Source organism: Filicampus tigris, chromosome 9 (genome assembly GCF_054856515.1).
Source record: "Filicampus tigris isolate MCC_2025a chromosome 9, RoL_Ftig_1.0, whole genome shotgun sequence".
NCBI lineage: Eukaryota > Metazoa > Chordata > Actinopteri > Syngnathiformes > Syngnathidae > Filicampus > Filicampus tigris.
This window is the reverse complement of record NC_141225.1, coordinates 918702-938598: the sequence shown is the minus strand read 5'-3', so window position 1 is coordinate 938598 and position 19897 is coordinate 918702. Positions and strand designations below refer to the sequence as shown.

Here is a 19897-nt window from a genome sequence, read left to right as displayed (position 1 = left end):
AATTTCTCCAGAAACTTTGCCATGTCTAGTATTATTATTTATCATTATTATTATTATGCTTAATAGATATACAGTTATGTCCAGAAGTATTTAGACAATGACAGACTCTTCATGAGTCAGTCGTAATCAGCAGATTGGATTTGAAAGATGTGATCTAAGGGTAGACTTTCGAAAAGTTACACAAAATATGCCATTCAGCAATTAAATCAAAGCATTTATGCCTCATAGAAGAACATTTATTAACTTTAGTGTCATGACATGTATGCATACTACTGTACATGGATGTCCGCCAAATTTACATCTGCTTTTAACTCATCACAATAATGATCATAGCAAACACAGTTAATGGCGCACACTGGAGCTGGGCGATACATTAGCGCTTAGGGAGCAGTTCACTGTATCGGTGTCGCCTGTGGGTCTGGGAGATGGTGTGGATGGATTTTTCCATTAACACATCCTCTCCAGGGGCGTCGCTTATTAATGATGAAGTCAACCCATACATATTGTTTTCAAGAATATGTTCAATTCAGGCCCAAGAGTACATAATCACAAAAGTACATAAAATATATAATATAAGTTTAATATAATAATACATAGTTTAACCTGATCTTAGAAAAAGCAATGTGGCTTCAACAGTCACACTGTGACCATGGACCAAGTGATGCGTTTATGAACTCAGAAATCTCACACCTCAAAGTTAACACAACATGACCTATTTTCCACAAACCCTTACCCTTAACAACAAAAGGGACAACATACTTAGGTCATTGAAATATAGTAATTTAGAGTGTGAAAAAAATATGTTACTCCTAATCTTTAAAGTTGTTTTCCATTCGGGTGCATACCACATTTTGAATGTGTAGATAAAATTATGCATTTAAGGCAAGTAAAACAAAACATTTTGGATTAAGGTTAAATAAAAACAAAATTAAAAACCAATTCAAGCGGCCATACACAACTGCAGACTGTACTACCTGACGACACACAAGAAACTGAACCTGCTGCAGAACCTGCCAAGTGGCACGCCGACTCCAGCACGCATCCACCAGTACCTGAGCTTCCAAAACATCAACACAAAAGAGTTCGCAGAAAGCTGCAAGATGTGGACCTTGCAGCTGCACCCAAAAACAACACGTTGGTGCTGCATGGGCCAAGCAATACAGGAAAAACATCGTTCATCAGGCCTCTGCTGAGACTATACAACTACGCAGAAGCGCACAACGAAAACACTTTGAAAAAGCTTCACAGGATGCTGCGGAAAAGATATTGTGGCGTGGCAGGAACCTCTCATCACAATTTTATGGAGTTTCCCTCAATGATGTACAGTAAGTATTCTCTAGTAAGGAATCATATTTGCGTTGTCCAATCGTTCCTTATAACGGAATTTCCTTATGTGGGAAATGACTACGGTACATGTCCTGTATAAACGCGCAAGTATGTTAACATAATACATGTGTAACAAGTTAACAACACAAGCAATATAATAATAATACAAATTTTATTAAACAAAAACTGCACTATAAAGTACAGGTATATGAACAAAATACAGTACAGTGGAACAAACATGGTCCAAATCCGAAAAGAAATCAAAGATCTTGATCTGTCTATAGACAAGTTCCAAGTCCAGCGTAGTTTGGCCGTGATTTGGGACACTACATCCTCAAGAGCAAAAGCCCTTTACCCATGTCAGAGTTCACAGTTCCGAGGTTAGAGCTGTGAGCTGCAGTGCTTGCTGTGGAAATGTCTGAGCTTCTCAGAGAACAACTTAAGATGATTGAAGACCACTTTTTACACTTACAGCAAAGTGGTGTTAGGATACATTCACAACCAACGTAGAAGATTCCATGTATATGTGAACAATCGTGTCCAGAGAATCAAGCAATTGTCTCTGTCCTACCAGTGGAAGTACTGTATGTCCCAACAGAGCACAATCCTGCTGATCATGGATCTCGTTCTCTGTCCACAGAGAAAATCTCCAGTACCACATGGTGATTGGGTCCAGACTTATGATCGTATGATTGGCATAGCGCGACGTATCCCGGACCCAATGCTGTCAATCTGGAAATCCAAAGTTAACCCATGAGGTTTTGACCACATTGTTAGCTGAAGTAATAGCTATGATCAACACGAGACCCTTGGTGCCGGTTTGCTCAGATCCCGAAACTCCATTCTTCCTGACACCTTTGACCCTTCTTCATAGAAGACTACAGACATCCTGATTCCATCTGGAAATTTCACCAAGGCTGAAATGTACAAACATCAGTGGAAGAAAGTCCAAGTTCTTGCTGACACTTTCTGGGCCCGCTGGCAAAAGGAGTACTTGAACATGCTCCAGCTTCTGCAAAAATGACAGCACAACAAACCGAATCTAAAAGAAGGGGACATCATTCTTCTAAAGGATAAAAAACTTATAAAAAAAAAGAAATTACTAGCCTATGGGAATCATTGTGAAGGCCCTCCCAAGCACAATGGAGTCGAAAGAAAGACAGAGGTCAAAGTGACACGCAACAAGACTACAAAGACTTTCTCTAGACCCATTTCAGACTGCATACTCCTTTTATCAGCGATAGTTAAGTTATATTGACACATTTTAATGGCCTTCTTTCAATAATGCCGGGCGGGGAGTAACCATGTTGCATGTTGTTGTTGGTCACTCGAGGGCATAGGTGCATTGCGGGCTGCAAACTCAGCCGGGAAATTATTGCAGGAAGTGACGTACCAGGAAGCGTTCCCTTGTTGAAATGGTGCCGCAGAAGACAAGTGTGTCGTTCTTCTATCCAAGCCAGGGGTGTCAAAGTCAAATGGACGGAGGGCCAAATAAAAAACTTTGCGACTAGCCGAGGGCCGGACGCTGATGATGTCACGCTTTATATTTCTATAAGATATTTCTTTGCCTCTATGTTTGTCACCCCCCTGGTTGTTGTGTTTTTATGTTCGGAGTTACTAAATAAAAAATAAAATAAAGTATAAAATAAAGCTTTTGCGAGGCAGCTCGTAAGTCACTTCCGCTTATGACCCGAGAAGAAGTCGCTGCCCGTCTTGTAAAACAAGATCAGTGGAACGTTTGCGTTTCTCCTGCCAAACTGGAAACAATTTTCTGGTTGACTCGGGCTGTAAGATTGTATGAAGTGTACATAATGTGAAGTAAAACGGAGAGGATCATATGATTGGTCTTATGCCTCCAGCTGACTCTATTTTAGAGTGGCAAGGTATAGATGTGGATGCTCCTGTCAGAGAAGACAGGCCCGTATTCCACTTGACACGTCTAGGTCTGCAACAACACAGACAAAGAATAACCTAGCAACATCATCCAATGCATATCCATTAGTTAACAATATGCCTAAACATTACAATTCACTGTATTAAGCAATTAAACAGCCAAACAATACTGTACATACTATACACATTCACACATTTCATCACTAGAATAGTAATCATACTAGCCGAAATAACTAACTAGTGTTCATCAACGTGACATCACTCACGAGAACTTATCCAAGCTATAAGTACAGCAGTTACCTGACACGAACTTAAATGATTAAACTCACCTTTTAACATTTACACACAACAGCAAACGTGGTGAAACACAGGAAATCTGCAACTACTGAGTTTGCTGGCACGAAGAAACTACTAGCTAGCTGTGTCGTCGGAGGAGAAAGAAAATAAACCACGTCTCTCTTCTATCGACACTTAGCGCTCGAGGAGCGTTCAATGCCTGCTCACAATGTGGGACATCTCAGCACTACATCGAAACTCAATGAATTTATCATCCATCCATCCATTATCTATACCGCTTATCCTCACAAGGGGCGGGCGTGCTGGAGCCTATCCCAGCTGTCTTCGGGCAGTGGGCGGGGGACACCCTGAATTGGTTGCCAGCCAATCGCAGGGCACACAGGGACAAACATCCGCACTCACAATCACACATAGGGGCAATTTAGAGTGTCCAATCAACTTACCATGCATGTTTTTGGAATGTGGGAGGAAACCGGAGTACCCGGAGAAAACCCACGCAGGCACGGGGAGAACATGCAAACTCCACACAGGGAGGCCGGGGCCGGGATCGAACCCACGACCTCTGAAGTGTGAGGCGGACGTGCTAACCAGTCGACCACCGTGCCACCATGAATTTATCAAATGCCAACAATTACTAATAGTAAAACAACGTGTGCTTTCTAACATGAAGTATTTCTTAATAAAGTGTGTTTTACTCCGAATAACTTCCAACCACAATCCGATTCTGAAAGCCATGAAAAGTGACGCGAAGTCTTGAATCGGCAGGTAGACGACCGAAGGACGATCCTCGCAAAAGTAGCGGTAATGTTCGTTATAACAACAGCCAGGGGGTGGCGACCATAGATGCAAAGAAATATGTTACAGAAATAGTGTACCGAATTGGGTTATCTGTGTTGTGGTCGAATTTGTGTCTTGCCAAGTTGTGTTGTTTCCGAGGTTAATGAATGCATCGTGCGGCTCGCTTGATGGGAGGGCTTGCGAGCGAGAGTAGCGTAGGACGAAGAGGAGAGCTTGACTGAACGGTTGTTGTACTGTATCGGCGTCGGCTGCGGCCCACAATAGCCGGTTGGAGTAATAAAATGTGATAGTTAAACTGTGCCTGTCGTCTTGAAAGACGCTACAATATATTTTAAAGCGTGATGTCATCAGCAGGCGCGAAGGACCCGATCATTTCTGCTACCCACACCGGCTTGCTGCGGGCTGCGGGCCGGATTAATAATAAAGCAATATCATCCCAGGGGCCGTAGAAAACCTTCTCGCGGGCTATCCGTTTGTTATACCCCTTTGTAGTGATTGATTAGTATTAAATATTAAGTTAATAAATGGACGGCAATTAGGGTTAATGCCTGCACTAACTCTCGATCGCCGCTAGGGGAACCACGCCCGTTTTGGGTTGATTCTTTGGACAAATCGGACAAAAAAGTCCTTGTAATTCAGTCTTAATATATGAAGGTGCTACATTAAAAATATGTAAATCCGATTTACCAGATTAGTGATTGAAACTTTGACTCAAAACACAATTCACACTAGATTTCTGTAAATGACAATTATTTATTTTCGACAGCTATTGAAATCTAGACAAAACACACTACAATGTTCAGAAACAGAAAAAGAAACACAATAAAGGATTCCTATGCTAAGGCAAGTCTAAATAAATGAAGAAAAACAAATATTAAAAGACTGTGAGGAATGGGGCATTGGGGACCAGATGATGTGTGTGCGTGTGCGTGGGTGTGTGCGTGTAGTGGCCTCCTATCCATTCAAAAATAAGCCACTTGGGCGGGGTTGTTGACGCACTGATCACAGTGGAACAAATGGCGATCCAAAACGTTAACAAAAACTCAAAACATTCCCCATCGTCCTCTAAACCAAACAATAAAGATATCGAGCTTAAACTTCAAATCAATTTGAACCACCTCCTAATCAATGCGGGGAAATCCAAAGAGATGGTGGTGGATTTCTGTAGGCCCCATCACTCTGCACCTGCACCAGTCATGTCATGTCATCTTCCAAACCGCTTATCCTGTACAGGGTCGCGGGGAGTTTCTGGAGCCTATTCCAGCTGTCAATGGGCGAAGGCAGACTACACCCCGAACTGGTCGCCAGCCAGTCGCAGGGCACACATAGACACTGTCACTGAGTGGGAATCGATCCCACGCTGCCCGCACACAACTCAGGCGTGTGTACCACTACACTATCAGCGGACCTACCTGCACCAGTGTACTTGGGTATTCATCTGAACAATAAACTGGACTGGAGCGACAACACAGACGCTCTCTAGTCAGAGCAGACTCTTCCTAGTCAGGAGACTGAGGTCTTTTGGGGTTCAGGAGACACTCCACAGGAACTTTTATGACTTGGTGGTTGCATCTGTCATTTTCCAGGGAGTGGTCACGTGGGCAGGCGGCGTCTCGGCCCGGGACAAGAAGCGGCTGGACAAACTGGTCAGGAGGGCCGGCTGTGTCCTGGGCTGCTCCCTTGACTCTGTGGACTCAGTGGGGGACAGGAGGATGATGGCCAAGCTGTCATCAATGCTGGACAACCCGGCCCACCCCCTCCAGGGCACCCTAACAGCACTCCACAGCTCCTTCAGTGACAGACTGTTACACCCTCACTGTGCAAAGGAGAGATTCCGCCGCTCCTACTTGCCTGCTGCTTTTAGACTCTTTAACAAGAACATTGTGTAGTCTCTACTAACTTGCGGACATTAATTCGATCGTGCAGTCCTGCACCTGAGCCTATATCGTGCAGTACTCAACATTCCCCACTACTGTTAGTCTAGTTTTATTTTTATCAAATGCTGTTCCTTATATTTCACTGCAGCACTGTCACTTACTTAGAGTATTTTTCCTCTGTACTATGTACAGGCTAAAATGAGTGTTTATTCATACTTTATATGTAGATGTATGTTAGTGGGTATATACATGTGTATATATACATAGTTACTGCGTATATTTATATAGGTTTGATTCTGAATGTTTGCCGTTAATGTTATACATTAATGGCTACATTATGCCGCTGTCCCTGTGTGACCTATATCTTTGCTGCTGTAACACTGTCCCCACTGTGGGGACAATAAAGGCCTTCTTATCTTATCTTATCTTATCTTAGCCTTCCTTAACACAGTTCAGAATGTCACACACGAACGAACACACTAGGCTACTGTAACACTTGCAACGTTCTGAAGGGTTTTGTGAAGACATATACATGTATGGCTAGTGAAGGGTTTTATTATTAGTTTGTGAAGATATATAAATGTATTTTAACCATTTATTAATGATTCAAAGTTGTATTACAAATGAGTAGAAGTAGAGCTGTTTCAAGGTTGCAGTATCAGGGGAGCGGATGTATCAGAGGAACACAATTTGTGGGAGGTTTGATGGTACCAGGTGCCGCCAGTGAAAAACAGGGAGACAAAGGCGGGAGCCACAGTTTCTCTGAAGGCCCCGGCCTCTTGGAATGCAGATAACTTGGTGTTTTCAGGAGCTACAACCCAGCGAGTCATGTGCACAAGAAAAGGCGTCATCTGAGACGGCGGGGAAAAGAGAACCAAACAGCATCTGAAGAAATATATTGCAGATACCATGTAACTAATGAAATGATAGTGGCTAGTGTTTTTGGTGTGTTTAATTTGCATATTGTTTTCTATAACTGTTCGGGGTAACTCGGGTGTGGTGTCGCTCTCTGATGGCCACAGGAGCGCACAGATCTGTATTGAGAGGGAACTGAGCCCCCGATACTGTATTAGCTTTTGCTGTTAGGAATAAAATCTCGGCGATTCGGCTAATTGGCTTTCTGGTCTTCTCTCTTACGGAACGAGCACGCATAATTGTTAGGTAAGGTGAAGCTAAGGTTAATATCGGTTCAAATAATAAATATATGGTAAATAATTTGGAGTCAGATAATTAGGGTAAGTATCGTGAATTAGACCTTAAACCTAACAGTTCCTCCAATCGTTTGATGTGTATCGCATTTTGTTCACAGTTCAATTATCATAGTGCTTTCGGGGAAACATTTCGAAGCATCTCCGAATGCGATAAACACAGCATCAGCAGTTCATTCATTAATGCGGGTTACTCACGACCGACAAATCAATCCAATTCAGTTCTGCTGTCCTTTCATGGAAATCCGTTGTTCAGACAAAGTGTTTGACTTGTGTAGTGGCCTTCTATCCATTCAAAAATAAGCCACTTCGGCGGGGTTGTTGACGCACTGACCACAGTGGAACAAATGGCATTCCAAAATGTCAACAAAAGCTCAAAACATTCCCCATCGTCCTCCAAACTAAACTATAAAGATTTCAAGCTTAAAATTCAAATCTGTCGTCATGGTTAACTATGGTTCGGTCAGTTTGTGATATGTATGTGTGTGTGTGTATGGTCAAACACTTTTTCTGCCTGGCTTCCTGTCTCAAACACCCTCAGGTGCTGGTAATTATCTAATTCATAGATCCCAGGCCGCACTACCACTTCCGGTCTATAGAGGGAAGGAGCTATACAAATATGCTGCTCAGGAGTGCGTACTGTGACAAATGAGAATATTGGACACCACTAACCATAGTAAACCATGCACCACAGACAATTCAAAAACAACAACTCGAGCTGCAAGCAGCTATGAAGGGCCCTCGCAGCCCTGGCAACATTGGGTTACCGGCACGTCGGGATGCTCGCACATCGGAACTGAATAATCAAAATTATTACGTGAATCAAGTTACAGCAGCTTTTGTAGTCAAGGTGAGTCCAAACTTTAAACTAAATTAAAAATGGCGGACTTCCTCTTCGGTTTAGCATATGGCTCCAAGAGGCTTATTTGTTGGTCCCTTCCTGTTTCATATACTACCAAATTTTCGTAGATGTAGGTCAAGCATACAAACGGGCCCGCTTTTTAAAAATATTCAAGCTGGCGGTTGTGAGCCATCTTTTAAAGGTTACACAATTTAATAATTCATTATTGATTAATTTACCAGGCCTTCTATGTGCGCAAAGTTTCATGACTTTTCGTGCATGTTTACATTCTGAAAATCAGCATTGTGTTATTGGCAAATTGCATTACCATGGCAACAGCTTTTTACGAAAAATCTCAAATTTCGTGTTTTAACATCATGAAGGCCTAAACACTTTTCTGAGCAAATATGAGGGAGATCTGGCCAACCTGCCAGGAGAGAAACATGAAAGAACATGGCTTCATTCATAATAATAATAATAATAGGGGACGGCACGGCGGTCGACTGGTTAGCACTTCCGCCTCACAGTTCAGAGGTCGTGGGTTCAATCCCGGCTCCGGCCTCCCTGTGTGGAATTTGCATGTTCTCCCCGTGCCTGCGTGGGTTTTCTCCGGGTACTCTGGTTCCCTCCCACATTCCAAAAACATGCATAGTAAGTTGTTTGGACTCTCTAAATTGCCCGGGTTTTCTCCAGGTACTCCGGTTTCCTCCCACATTCCAAAAACATGCATAGTAAGTTGATTGGACTCTCTAAATTGCCCCTAGGTGTGATTGTGGGTGCGGATGTTTGTTTGTCTCTGTGCGCCCTGCGATTGGCTGGCAACCAATTCAGGGTGTCCCCCGCCTACTGCCCGAAGACAGCTGGGATAGGCTCCAGCACGCCCAGCGACCCTTGTGAGGAGAAGCGGTATCGATAATGGATGGATGGAATAATAGGCGGCACGGTGGTCGACTGGTTAGCACGTCCGCCTCACAGTTCAGAGGGTGTGGGTTCGATCCCGGCTCCGGCCTCCCAGTGTGGAGTTTGCATGTTCTCCCCGTGCCTGCGTGGGTTTTCTCCGGGTACTCCGGTTTCCTCCCACATTCCAAAAACATGCATGGTAAGTTGATTGGACTCTCTAAATTGCCCCTAAGTGTCATTGTAGGTGCGGATGTTTGTTTGGCTCTGTGTGCCCTGCGATTGGCTGGCAACCAATCAGTAAAATAGGTTTATCCAGATAATTGCCCATAACAGGATTCCTAATCATAATATTAATAAGATTGCGTTCCCTGGGTCCTGTATTGTACCTCGAACAACTATAAGTGTGGCGGGAGGGTACGACTGTCAGAATATGGTAGTTATTTATCGGCTCTCGAGTACTATTATTATCATATTGCACCACCTCAGTAGAAACAATATCGTTTTGTGATGCCGCATTATGCAGTGTGTACAGCTCTAATCTAAATAAGAAACGATGTGTGTTGTCAGCGTCTAGCATAGCGTTAGTTAACTCTAGCCTTATAGACTCCATACCCGTTCTTTCAGGCTTGCTAATCGCCTGTAACCCGACCTGCTCTGATGTGAACTGTTATGCAAGGCTCAAACAGTAATCTATATTTCTAGAAAGAGTGATGCGCCTTCCCAGTTAGGGTGAAGGCCGTCCACCTTAAGCAGGTCGGGTCGGCCCCAGAAAGAAGGCCAATTATCTACAAACTGCAGTCCCTGCTCACTACAAAAGCTAGCCAGCCACCGGTTAAGCGAGAATATAATCACCCAGATACTCTGGGTGATTTGGGGCGTTTGCTGTAGTCGCGGGGAGACATTTGGGGCCGTTGTCCATCGCACACTAAGCTAATACTGCTAACGCCGATTAGCACACGCGTTACTCGTATTGTTTGTGATCTCCAGGGGAGCCAGCAGGGCTGTAAATGCACGTCAGTCTCACGCGTCATTATATGTACCCAGGTATGATGTTTTATTGCATATTTTGCTGTTTTTGTTTTCTCTGCACTCTCATACTCCATGTGGCTGAGGGGCCAGCAGGGCTGTAAATGCATGTCAGTCTCACGCGTCATTATATGTACCCAGGTGGACTAATAAAACACCGCGCGAGACCCAGTCTGAGTCTACTTGACCAACGAACAGAACACAACGCAGAGAACCGGTTACATTGGTGCCGTGACTCCCTCGGATACAACAGTGCCACCACGTGCTACGGTAGCAGCTGAAGATCAACGCCATCTTGGTCGCCGTGGGATGCTCATCACAGTCTGCTGTTCTTTTTTTTTAAATTTGAATAAATTGTAGTGGGCGGCACGGTGGTCGACTGGTTAGCACGCCTGCCTCACAGTTCAGAGGTCGTGGGTTCGATCCTGGCCCCAGCCTCCCTGTGTGGAGTTTGCATGTTCTCCCAGTGCCTGCGTGGGTTTTCTCCGGGTACTCCGGTTTCCTCCCACATTCCAAGAACATGCATAGTAAGTTGTTTGGACTCTCTAAATTGCCCGGGTTTTCTCCAGGTACTCCGGTTTCCTCCCACATTCCAAAAACATGCATAGTAAGTTGATTGGACTCTCTAAATTGCCCCTAGGTGTGATTGTGGGTGCGGATGTTTGTTTGTCTCTGTGCGCCCTGCGATTGGCTGGCAACCAATTCAGGGTGTCCCCCGCCTACTGCCCGAAGACAGCTGGGATAGGCTCCAGCACGCCCCGCGACCCTTGTGAGGAGAAGCGGTATCGATAATGGATGGATGGATGAATTGTAGTGACTTGTGCGGCACTGTATATATTAGTATATGTTAGATTGCAATTACTTCTTGTAAGATTGTACTGATAACCATGTCTGAGTTGAGGGGAGATTCAGGGCCTTCTCAACTTTGAGTTTTGGCAGAGGGTGGTTGCGTGAGGGAGGTATCCAGTGGGTGGGTTGAGTGCCACAGGGTTTAGTTCTACTCCTGTCCAAGGTTCCCCATGTAGCCAGCGAAGCACCCAGTCTTCTAGTAATGTTGAGTTGAGTTTACTAGTCACAGAATTGGCTGATAAAATTGGCCAGTCTATTGCAGCTCATCTGAAAGCGGACAGGAGGGAGGATGTGTGTAGTTTGACTCAGGCGCCTAAATCTGAAATCAATTTCTCTGACATTAAGATTGTCATGCATTCGAATGTGAAAGAGCCGCCTGTTTTCAGGGGTGATCTTAGTGACAATCTTACAGTTCGTGAGTGGGTGGAGATGGTGGAGCTGTATTTTGTGAAAAGTAACATGCCGACTTGTCAATACTCTCAAGAAATAGTAGCTAGGCTAATGGGTAGAGCTAAGGATGTTGTTAAGGTTACTTTGCTACATAACCCATCACTTGACTACACTCAGACGCCTGACTTGATATTTGACATTCTGAAACAACATTTTGGTGGGCTGACTTTTTCTTCCATGCCAATGGCTGACGTTTATAACACAAGGCCACTGCCACATGGGGGCGTGATGGAATGTTGGATTAGGCTGAACAATGCGGTTGACATCGCAGATGAGTGTTTGAAGAGGAAGGGACGCTGTGTGGAGGACCCAGGATGTGAAGTATCCTTGATGTTTATAAAATATTGCCCAAATCCTGTGCTTGTGAATAGGCTCAGTTTAAGGCGGCAGAAGAATAGTCATCGAGTGAAATTCAAGATCGTATTGTTAAGTTCCTAGATGAGCTCAAGGCAGGTGCTCCACCTAATTCCCATGTTTCACAGAGACAAGCACTCAGCCATGCACAGTCACTTGTCACGCAGCCTATGGAGTCATAGCTACCACAGACTCCTGCACAGACATTTCCAATCGCTGCCTCTTCTCAGTTGTCTGCCACAACTGCTCCGTTTGTTCCATCTTTGTCCACTGACCTTTCCTCACAGCCGTCTCAGCCAATTCACCCAGGTTATATGACTAACCTTCAGTCGCACCTCCCGCCTGTGCCTGTCTCAGCTGCCCAGTCTGTTGAGCGTTTTTGTGGCCTTCCATCGAGTTCAATTGCAACTAGTGATATTCAGGGCATGCATACTCTAATAGGGCTCCTGGATCGCTTGATGGCGCGTCAAAATGTACAAGCTACTTCTCCTGTGCCCGTCCCATCCCAACCGTTTGTTCCGGGACATTTTCGGCCAAAAATGTGTAAAGTGTGTGGTCACTCTGATCATTCCACGCTTATGCATTGTAGGAAGGAGAACCTGTGCCTGGCGTGCTTTTCCCCTGGACATTGGAAGAAAGATTGCAAGCTAAGTGGACGATTCCCAGCCAGCCAGCCCAGTAGCCAAAATTGCCAGTCGGTGCAGAAGTTTGGAGAGGGACTGCATGGGTGATGAACATAATGTCCCCTGCGTAGATGAGTCTGATCTCGAGTTTCTTTATGTTAACACATGTTTGGCAGTGCCTAATGAATGCCAAGTTGTTGCTCAGGGTTCAACGGAGGTGAGTGAGGAGGCTGAATGTTTGCTCAAAAAAGCTGGTTCTTTGATTGGCGAACCCCGGTCAGCAGACCGAGTTGTGCTGGTTGGTTGTGGGGAGAGGGAGACTCGACCGAAGTGTATGCGAGATTTGACGTTGTCCATATACGGAGTGAAATGTTCTGTTCCAGTGTTAGTGGTACCTGGTCAGTGTGACGAACTTATTATTGGTTCAAATGTACTGAAATACTTGATGCGGGTGATGAAGAGTGATGAAGGCTACTGGAGGCTACTGAAGGCTTGTGTTGTGAACACTCTCCAGTTGACTATGAACAATTTCTGGACATGATGTCATGCACCTCCAGATGGAGGGGTGAAGACGTTCTAGATAAGATTGGTACTGTAAAGCTGCCTCGCGCTATTACACTCTTGCCTCGGAGCAAACACTTAGCAAGTGGCAAGCTTCCACACAATGCCTCGATGTCCCCCGGCAGCACAGTTATCGTGGAGCCCTGCTAGTCCCAATCCAGGCCAAGGGACATTCTTGTTGGTCGTATCATCACACCCATGTGGGGTGACCGATGGGTCCCTTTAAAAATTACCTGAATGTATATTTTCTTTATTTTATTACTGTTTATATGTTCATACCTGTACATTAATGATGGGAGCTGATCTGCGTGCTGCTGGGAGCGATTGCATAGTGACGTCACGCTGCGTGTGCGAGCCCGGTCACTCGCTGAGGTAAGAGACACGCGTCACTCCCTCCCGATAGCCACACTAATTGATGTGGTAGAGCTTGGTGTTCCGACAAATGGGTCGTGCTGTGGTCATTAGTGCTGCTATTGGAGATACTCTGGGTGATTTTGGGCATTTGCTGTAGTCGCAGGGAGACATTTGGGGCCGTTGCCCATCGCGGACTAAGCTAATACTGCTAACGCCGATTAGCACACGCGTTACTCGTATTGTTTGTGATCTCCAGGGGAGCCAGCAGGGCTATAAATGCACGTCAGTCTCATGCATCATTATATGTACCCAGGTATGTTTTTTTATTGTATATTTTGCTGTTTTTGTTTTCCCTGCACTCTCGTACTCCATGTGGCTGAGGGGAGCCAGCAGGGCTGTAAATGCACGTCAGTCTCACGCGTCATTATATGTACCCAGGTGGACTAATAAAACACAGCGCGAGACCCAGTCTGAGTCTATTTGACCAACGAACAGAACAGAACGCGGGAACCGGTCACAGATGTCTCGGGCAACTACGCCAGAGACAGGCTAATTGAATGAAGACACAGGGGCTCCGGCATCTTTATGCTGGTTTTGGCCTTTTTGTGACCTCCTGCTGAGATGGCACTTCCTTGCTATCTGGGGTTGAATTGGAAAGTCTTCCATTGGCTCCGGAAGGTTGCTCCAGATGCTGGTTTTGGCACTTCAAAAAGGCCGACTATGTGTATTCCAGGTCAGGCTGCGAAGGATCGGGGGTCAAGACATGTGTTCACCCGGTCTGGCATCCCATTTTCGTTACACCTTTGAGTGGTAAGTTTTACTTTTGTAACTTTATTAGTCATTTTATTTTGCCAAATTATTACATTGTCAATGACAGTGCTTTTTAATTTTATGTGTTTGGTTGGTGAATAAAACAAACTGCATATGCCTGAGTGCTTGCTACTGCCTTACTTATGTAAGGTTCAGAAATTTTTCAGCGTTTATACTGAGAAATATTAGTTTTAGCAGTACAGTAAATTCAAAGTTAATTCCTGTATTCGTTAATTTGTGAGAATATATTATTTACTTTAATGATTGCCTGATTATTATTTAGACATTCATTCACTTGCATTTGCCTAAATCCTGCTAGCTCCTTATTGGTTAGTTTTAGTCAGGTGATAGAGTGTGTCAGGAAGTTCTGTACTGTATGTGCTGGTAGCTGCCGTGTGTAGAGTAAAACCATTGTTTAAGAAGAAATCCGTCTCCATTCTCATTTTATAAGGAGTGTTCCATCAACCACCAACGAACTCTCACGTTACACTTATTAACTCTTACTTACAAATGTTTCTGTATCTGTATTGCACTTTGACACCTTTTTGTAATAACAACTTCAACAAACATTCTGTTCCTTGGAGGAAACATTGCAAGAAGGAGTTAACTGTGAATCTTAATAGAAAACAGGAGTTACATTGAGTGCAACAGTACATGTGTATAATCATCAGATTTAAAAACTACATACTTTGTTTCAGGTGCCAGTCTGTTACCTAAATCCAATTAGTGTGTGTTAATGGTTGAACGAAAGGCTATAACTTTGTAACACTTTGTAGGTTGTCGTGTTTTGAAGTTGAGTGAAGTTGACGTGCATTAGTTTAGGTGGGCGCTGCCACATCAAATATGGCGGATTAGCTTTAGCACAACTAAAGCTACGTACTCGTAAATTTTTTACTGGTCCCAAACCAGTGTTCATATCGCTAAACTAAGGTTGGCTTACCTCTCTGTGAGTTTTGTAATAATGGCGAATGAAGTTAGACGTTGTCGTTGTGTGTTCATCTCGTGAGGCGCAAACCATGCATTTTTCCGTCCTATTTTTGTCAACGTAGTGGACATGATAATCTTTTAATTCAAATTAGTTATTCTCGGAGTTGCTATGACACTGTTGGTGTTTATGTTGCCACATCACACTAACAAATAAATAATAATAATAATACATTTTATTTGTATAGCGCTTTTCATATTACTCAAGGATGCTTCACAACAAGAATAAGTGAATAAAATAAAACCTGCTGTTAAAACAAAACCGTTAAAACCCACAGAAGAAAAACAAATAGCAAAGATTAGGTGATGTTAAAAAGCATGGCAGAATAGGTGAGTCTTGAGGAGTGTTTTGAAGGATGTGAGGTCTGTGCAGTTACGAATGTGTTGTGGAAGGGAGTTGTGGGAGGGTGGGGGCGGTAACAGAAGGCTCGGTCCCCCCAGGTTTTGTACTTGGTCGGGGGGGTGGCAAGGAGGTTCGCATTTGAGGAGTGGAGGGTGCGGGAAGGAGTGTATGAGTGGAGAAGATCAGAGAGGTAGAAGGGGGCCTGGTTGTGAAGGGCTTTGTAGGTGAGTAGGAGGAGTTTAAATTGGATGCGGTGGGGAACGGGGCGCCAGTGGAGGTTTTTGAGGATGGGAGTAATATGATCACTGGAACGGGTGTGAGTGAGAAGGCGGGCGGCAGCATTCTGGATGTATGTAATTTATTGACGAGTTTGGAGCTTGTGCCGTAGAGGAAGCTATTATAGTAGTCAAGGCGGGAGGTGATGGAGGGGTGGATGAGGGTCTGCGCAGCAGTGAAGGAAAGTGAGGGGCAGAGGCGAGAAATGTTCCTGAGGTGAAAGAAAGCGATTTTGGTGATTTGGGTAATGTGTTGATCAAAAGAAAAATTATTGTCAAAGAGGACACCAAGGTTGCGGCAGTGAGAGGAGGCGGACAGGGTAGAGTTGTCGAGAGTAAGGTTGAAGTTGGAGGCAGCTTGTGTGAGGGAGTTTGGGCCAATTATCAACAGGTGGGATTTAGAGCAGTTGAGGAAAAGAAAGTGTGTTTGCATCCAGGATTTGATATCAGAAAGACAGTTGGACAGAGTGGAGTGGATAGTAGAGATGATGGATTTAGTGGAGATGTACAATTGGACGTCATTGGCGTAGCAGTGAAAGCGGAGACCGTGGTGACGGATAATTTCACCGAGGGGGAGAAGGTAGAGGATGAAGAGAAGAGGACCGAGCACAGAACCCTGGGGGACATGGGACAAGGGGACAGTGGATGAAGAACAGTTGTTGATGTGGATGAATTGTTTCCTGTATGTGAGGTAGGAGTGAAGCCAGGTGAGGACTTTGTCGGTGATGTTGACGGATTGCAGGCAAGAGAGTAGGATGGAGTGGTTGATGGTGTCAAAGGCAGCGGTGAGGTCGAGGAGGATGAGAATGGATAGTTGGCCAGAGTCAGAGGAGAGGAGGAGGTCGTTGGTGATTTTGAGGAGGGCGGTTTCAGTGCTGTGTTGTGTGCGGAATCCAGATTGAAATTGTTCAAAGAGTTGGTTATTGTCGAGGTGGGCTTTGATTTGGGATGCGACGACACGTTCTACAATTTTGGACAGGAAGGGGAGATTGGAGATGGGTCGGAAGTTGCTCAAGATGTCAGGGTTGAGTCCGGATTTTTTTGATGATGGGGGTAACAGCAGAAAGTTTGAGTGAGGAGGGAACAGAGGAAGAGTTGAGGGAGGAGTTAACTATAGTGGTGATGAGGTGAGAGATGGTGGGAAAGCAGTGCTTGACGAGGGATGATGGAATGGTATCCAGTATGCAGGTTGATGATTTCATTGTCGAGATGATTTTGGTGAGCTCGGCAGAGGAGACGGGTGTGAATTTAGAGAGAGGCGGAGTGGTAGGAGGGACAGAGGTAGGAAGAGAGGGGAGGAGGGAGTGGTGGTTAGTGAGGAGTGGAGGATATCGACTTTAGTTTGACAGAAGGATAGGAATGAATTGCATTTTTCAGTGTTGAAAGGGGTAGAAATGTTATCACAGGGTTTGAGGAGTTTGTTGACAGTGTAGAAGAGTGCCTTTTGGTTATTGGAATCGGTGCGAATGAGGTTGGAGAAGTTGGCGGACGGGTGGAGTCGAGGGCTGTCTTGTATAGTTGAAGGTGATGGACCGTTAAACCAGATTTTTTGTAAAGTCTGCCGCCGTCCCTGTGTGACCTATATCTTTGCTGCTGTAACAATGAAAATTTCCCCACTGTGGGATCAATAAAGGCATTCTTATCTAATCTTATCTTAAGCTGGCGCTTGCGGGTTTTTAGTATGCGGAGTTCCGGGGTGAACCAGGGGGCCGCGTGAGTGAAGGAAACAAATTTGGTTTTGATAGGGGCGATTTGATTCAGACAGGTGGAGAGAGTGCTGTTGTAATAGTAAGGACAGTGGGGTAGTGGAGGAGGTGAGGTGGACAGGTGGTTAAGGATGGAGGTTAGTGAATTCAAGTGGGGAGTTGGATTTAAGGTTTCTGAATGATATAGTGCACTTTTCCTTGGAGAGGGGCGAGGGGAGGTGGAGGTCCATAGTGATAGCCAGGTGGTCAGAAATGTTGAGGTTGGTGCTGGAGGGATTTTGAATGGTGAGATCGGCTGAGCAGACCAACTCCAGAGTATGACCATGGCTGTGGGTGGGGAAGTTAACGTTGAGTGAAGTTGAGGCAATCCAGAAGGTCCAGGAACTCAGAGGCCTGGTTGCAGTTGGTGTCGTCGATGTGGAGGTTGAAGTCGCCGAGAAGCAGAGCGGAGGGTGAGATGGGTGTGACCTGTGTGACGAAATCAGAGAAGTCGGAGAGAAATGCTGGGTTGAACTTGGGGGGACGGTAGATAACAGCAATGACCAGAGGGGAGGGACCACTAAGTTTAAAGTTGATGTGTTCGAATGATTTGAGTGGACGGAGGATATGATGTTGATTTTGAAATCTGTTTTGTGGACTGAGGCCACTGCACCACCTCGGCCAGTGAGGCGAGGCTGGACGATGTAGGTGTATCCGGGGGTGGTGGTTTGGTTGAGTGAAAAGTAGTCCAGTGGGTTGTGCCAAGTTTCTGTGATGAAGAGGAACAGGTTTGTCGGTTATGAATTCGCGGGGGGAGCGGAGCGTGCCTCTCCCGCTTGAGGGACAGTTGACCAGGACTGGGGTGGAGCTGGGCATGGACCTGGGCTTGACACACAGCCGCTTTCAAGTGTTGTCCGGATCGGCGAGCGGCGAGTGGACTGCAGCAGCCGGGTCCGGAGCGGTGACGTCATCAGCCGACAGAGAAGCAAGCTGAGCAGCAGTTGTGTTGGTGGATGATGGAGACTCTGGTTGAGCAGGACCAAAGATGATTGTGTCCCTCTGCAGCTCAGCTTCGCGGATGTAGTGGAGTGTGAAGATTCTCTGCTGACCGGGTTGCCAGGTTGACGTGAATGAACATAAAACCCTCTTTTTTCTTTCTTTCCCTCCTAAAAAGACTAACTGTGTTCAAATGCAAATTTAAAACTATAAACAGGATGACTTGTCAAGTCATACGGTCCAAGTCTAAGTAGAGTCACTTAGATACCAAGTCTCAAGTCAACTCATTCCTGTGTTTTTGGCAAAAAAGTCGCAAGTCCCAAAAATAGCAACTGGAGTCTGACTCGAGTCAAGTCATGTGACTCGAGTCCCCCATCTTTAGGCTATAGATAAGTATTTCTAAATAAATACGCTAAAGAAACATAATATCTGGCTCCAGGGTGTCTTAGTAATTTGTGTACTGGCTTGTAAGATAGAGCAGCTGATAGCAGTACTTACTGCAGGGATGGTGAAATCTTATTTTTATTTTTATTTCTGTAGCATGTGATATTTTTTGTCATGTTAAAATGTATGGAACACGATTTTTATCAATTTAAATATGTGGTAATAAATAATGAAATATCCATGTCACAATTTCTCAAATTGATACACATTAACCGAGTATTTCCTTGATTTAGCATTACACTTTGAAAATCTTCCGGGCAGGGCCATGCAGCACGATGGCGACATCATAGAAGGCGGATATGACGTCATCGAGCCAAGTCTCTGGCTTATCGGCTGTGAAGTGTGCTTGTCGGGGTTTTTCTTCTGAGTCATTTAGTTTCTTCTTTAATTGAACAATAAAAGCAAGCGACCAATACTTACTGACAGATTATCATTGCCATTTTCAGAGTCTTTGTTTTCTTTATTGTAAACCGTAAACTGTAAAATGTAATAAGTTCGCTTTACTTAAAAAAAAGTCAGGAAACCAATTGCCTCAAAATTCCCAAGTAAAGTAACTAATCTATCTAATTTCAAGTTATTATTACTGAAAATAACTTTGTTTGGACAACTTAGTCAGTAAATAAGTGAATTTAACTCAAAATCATTAGTGAAGTTGACTATAAAATGTTGATCCAGACAACTCAGATAATAACAGTAAACCTGAGTGCATAAAACTCAAAAATTTAAAGTTAAGTTGACTTTAAAATGTCAATTTTGACTACTTAAACTTGTAAGTTATGTTATTTAAGATGTAGGAAACGGTGGTAGTGCTAGGGCAAATAGATCGCTGATGTGACTGAAACTAGATAACGAGGCAGACAAGTAATAATTGAACCGCAGCAGGACAAACGTCAAGTACAGTCTGAACTACTGTCGGTGTCTGCGAGTTGCACTTTGGCACATGCACGATTCATTTGCAACCTGGATGCTGAGGGGTTAACATCTCCCTGCTGGGAGGAGCTGC

General features: G+C 44.6%; 1 long non-coding RNA gene across 1 annotated transcript; it reads right to left on the bottom strand.

Moving 5' to 3' along the window:
* Positions 1-1496: 1496 nt before the first annotated feature.
* On the bottom strand, positions 1497-3668 carry LOC147141607 (uncharacterized). The gene is made up of 3 exons (XR_015088081.1): positions 3549-3668; positions 2720-3271; positions 1497-2338 (listed from the first exon to the last, which is right to left on the bottom strand). It is a non-coding gene; the product is annotated as an uncharacterized LOC147141607 (long non-coding RNA).
* Between the last annotated feature and the right edge of the window lie 16229 nt (positions 3669-19897).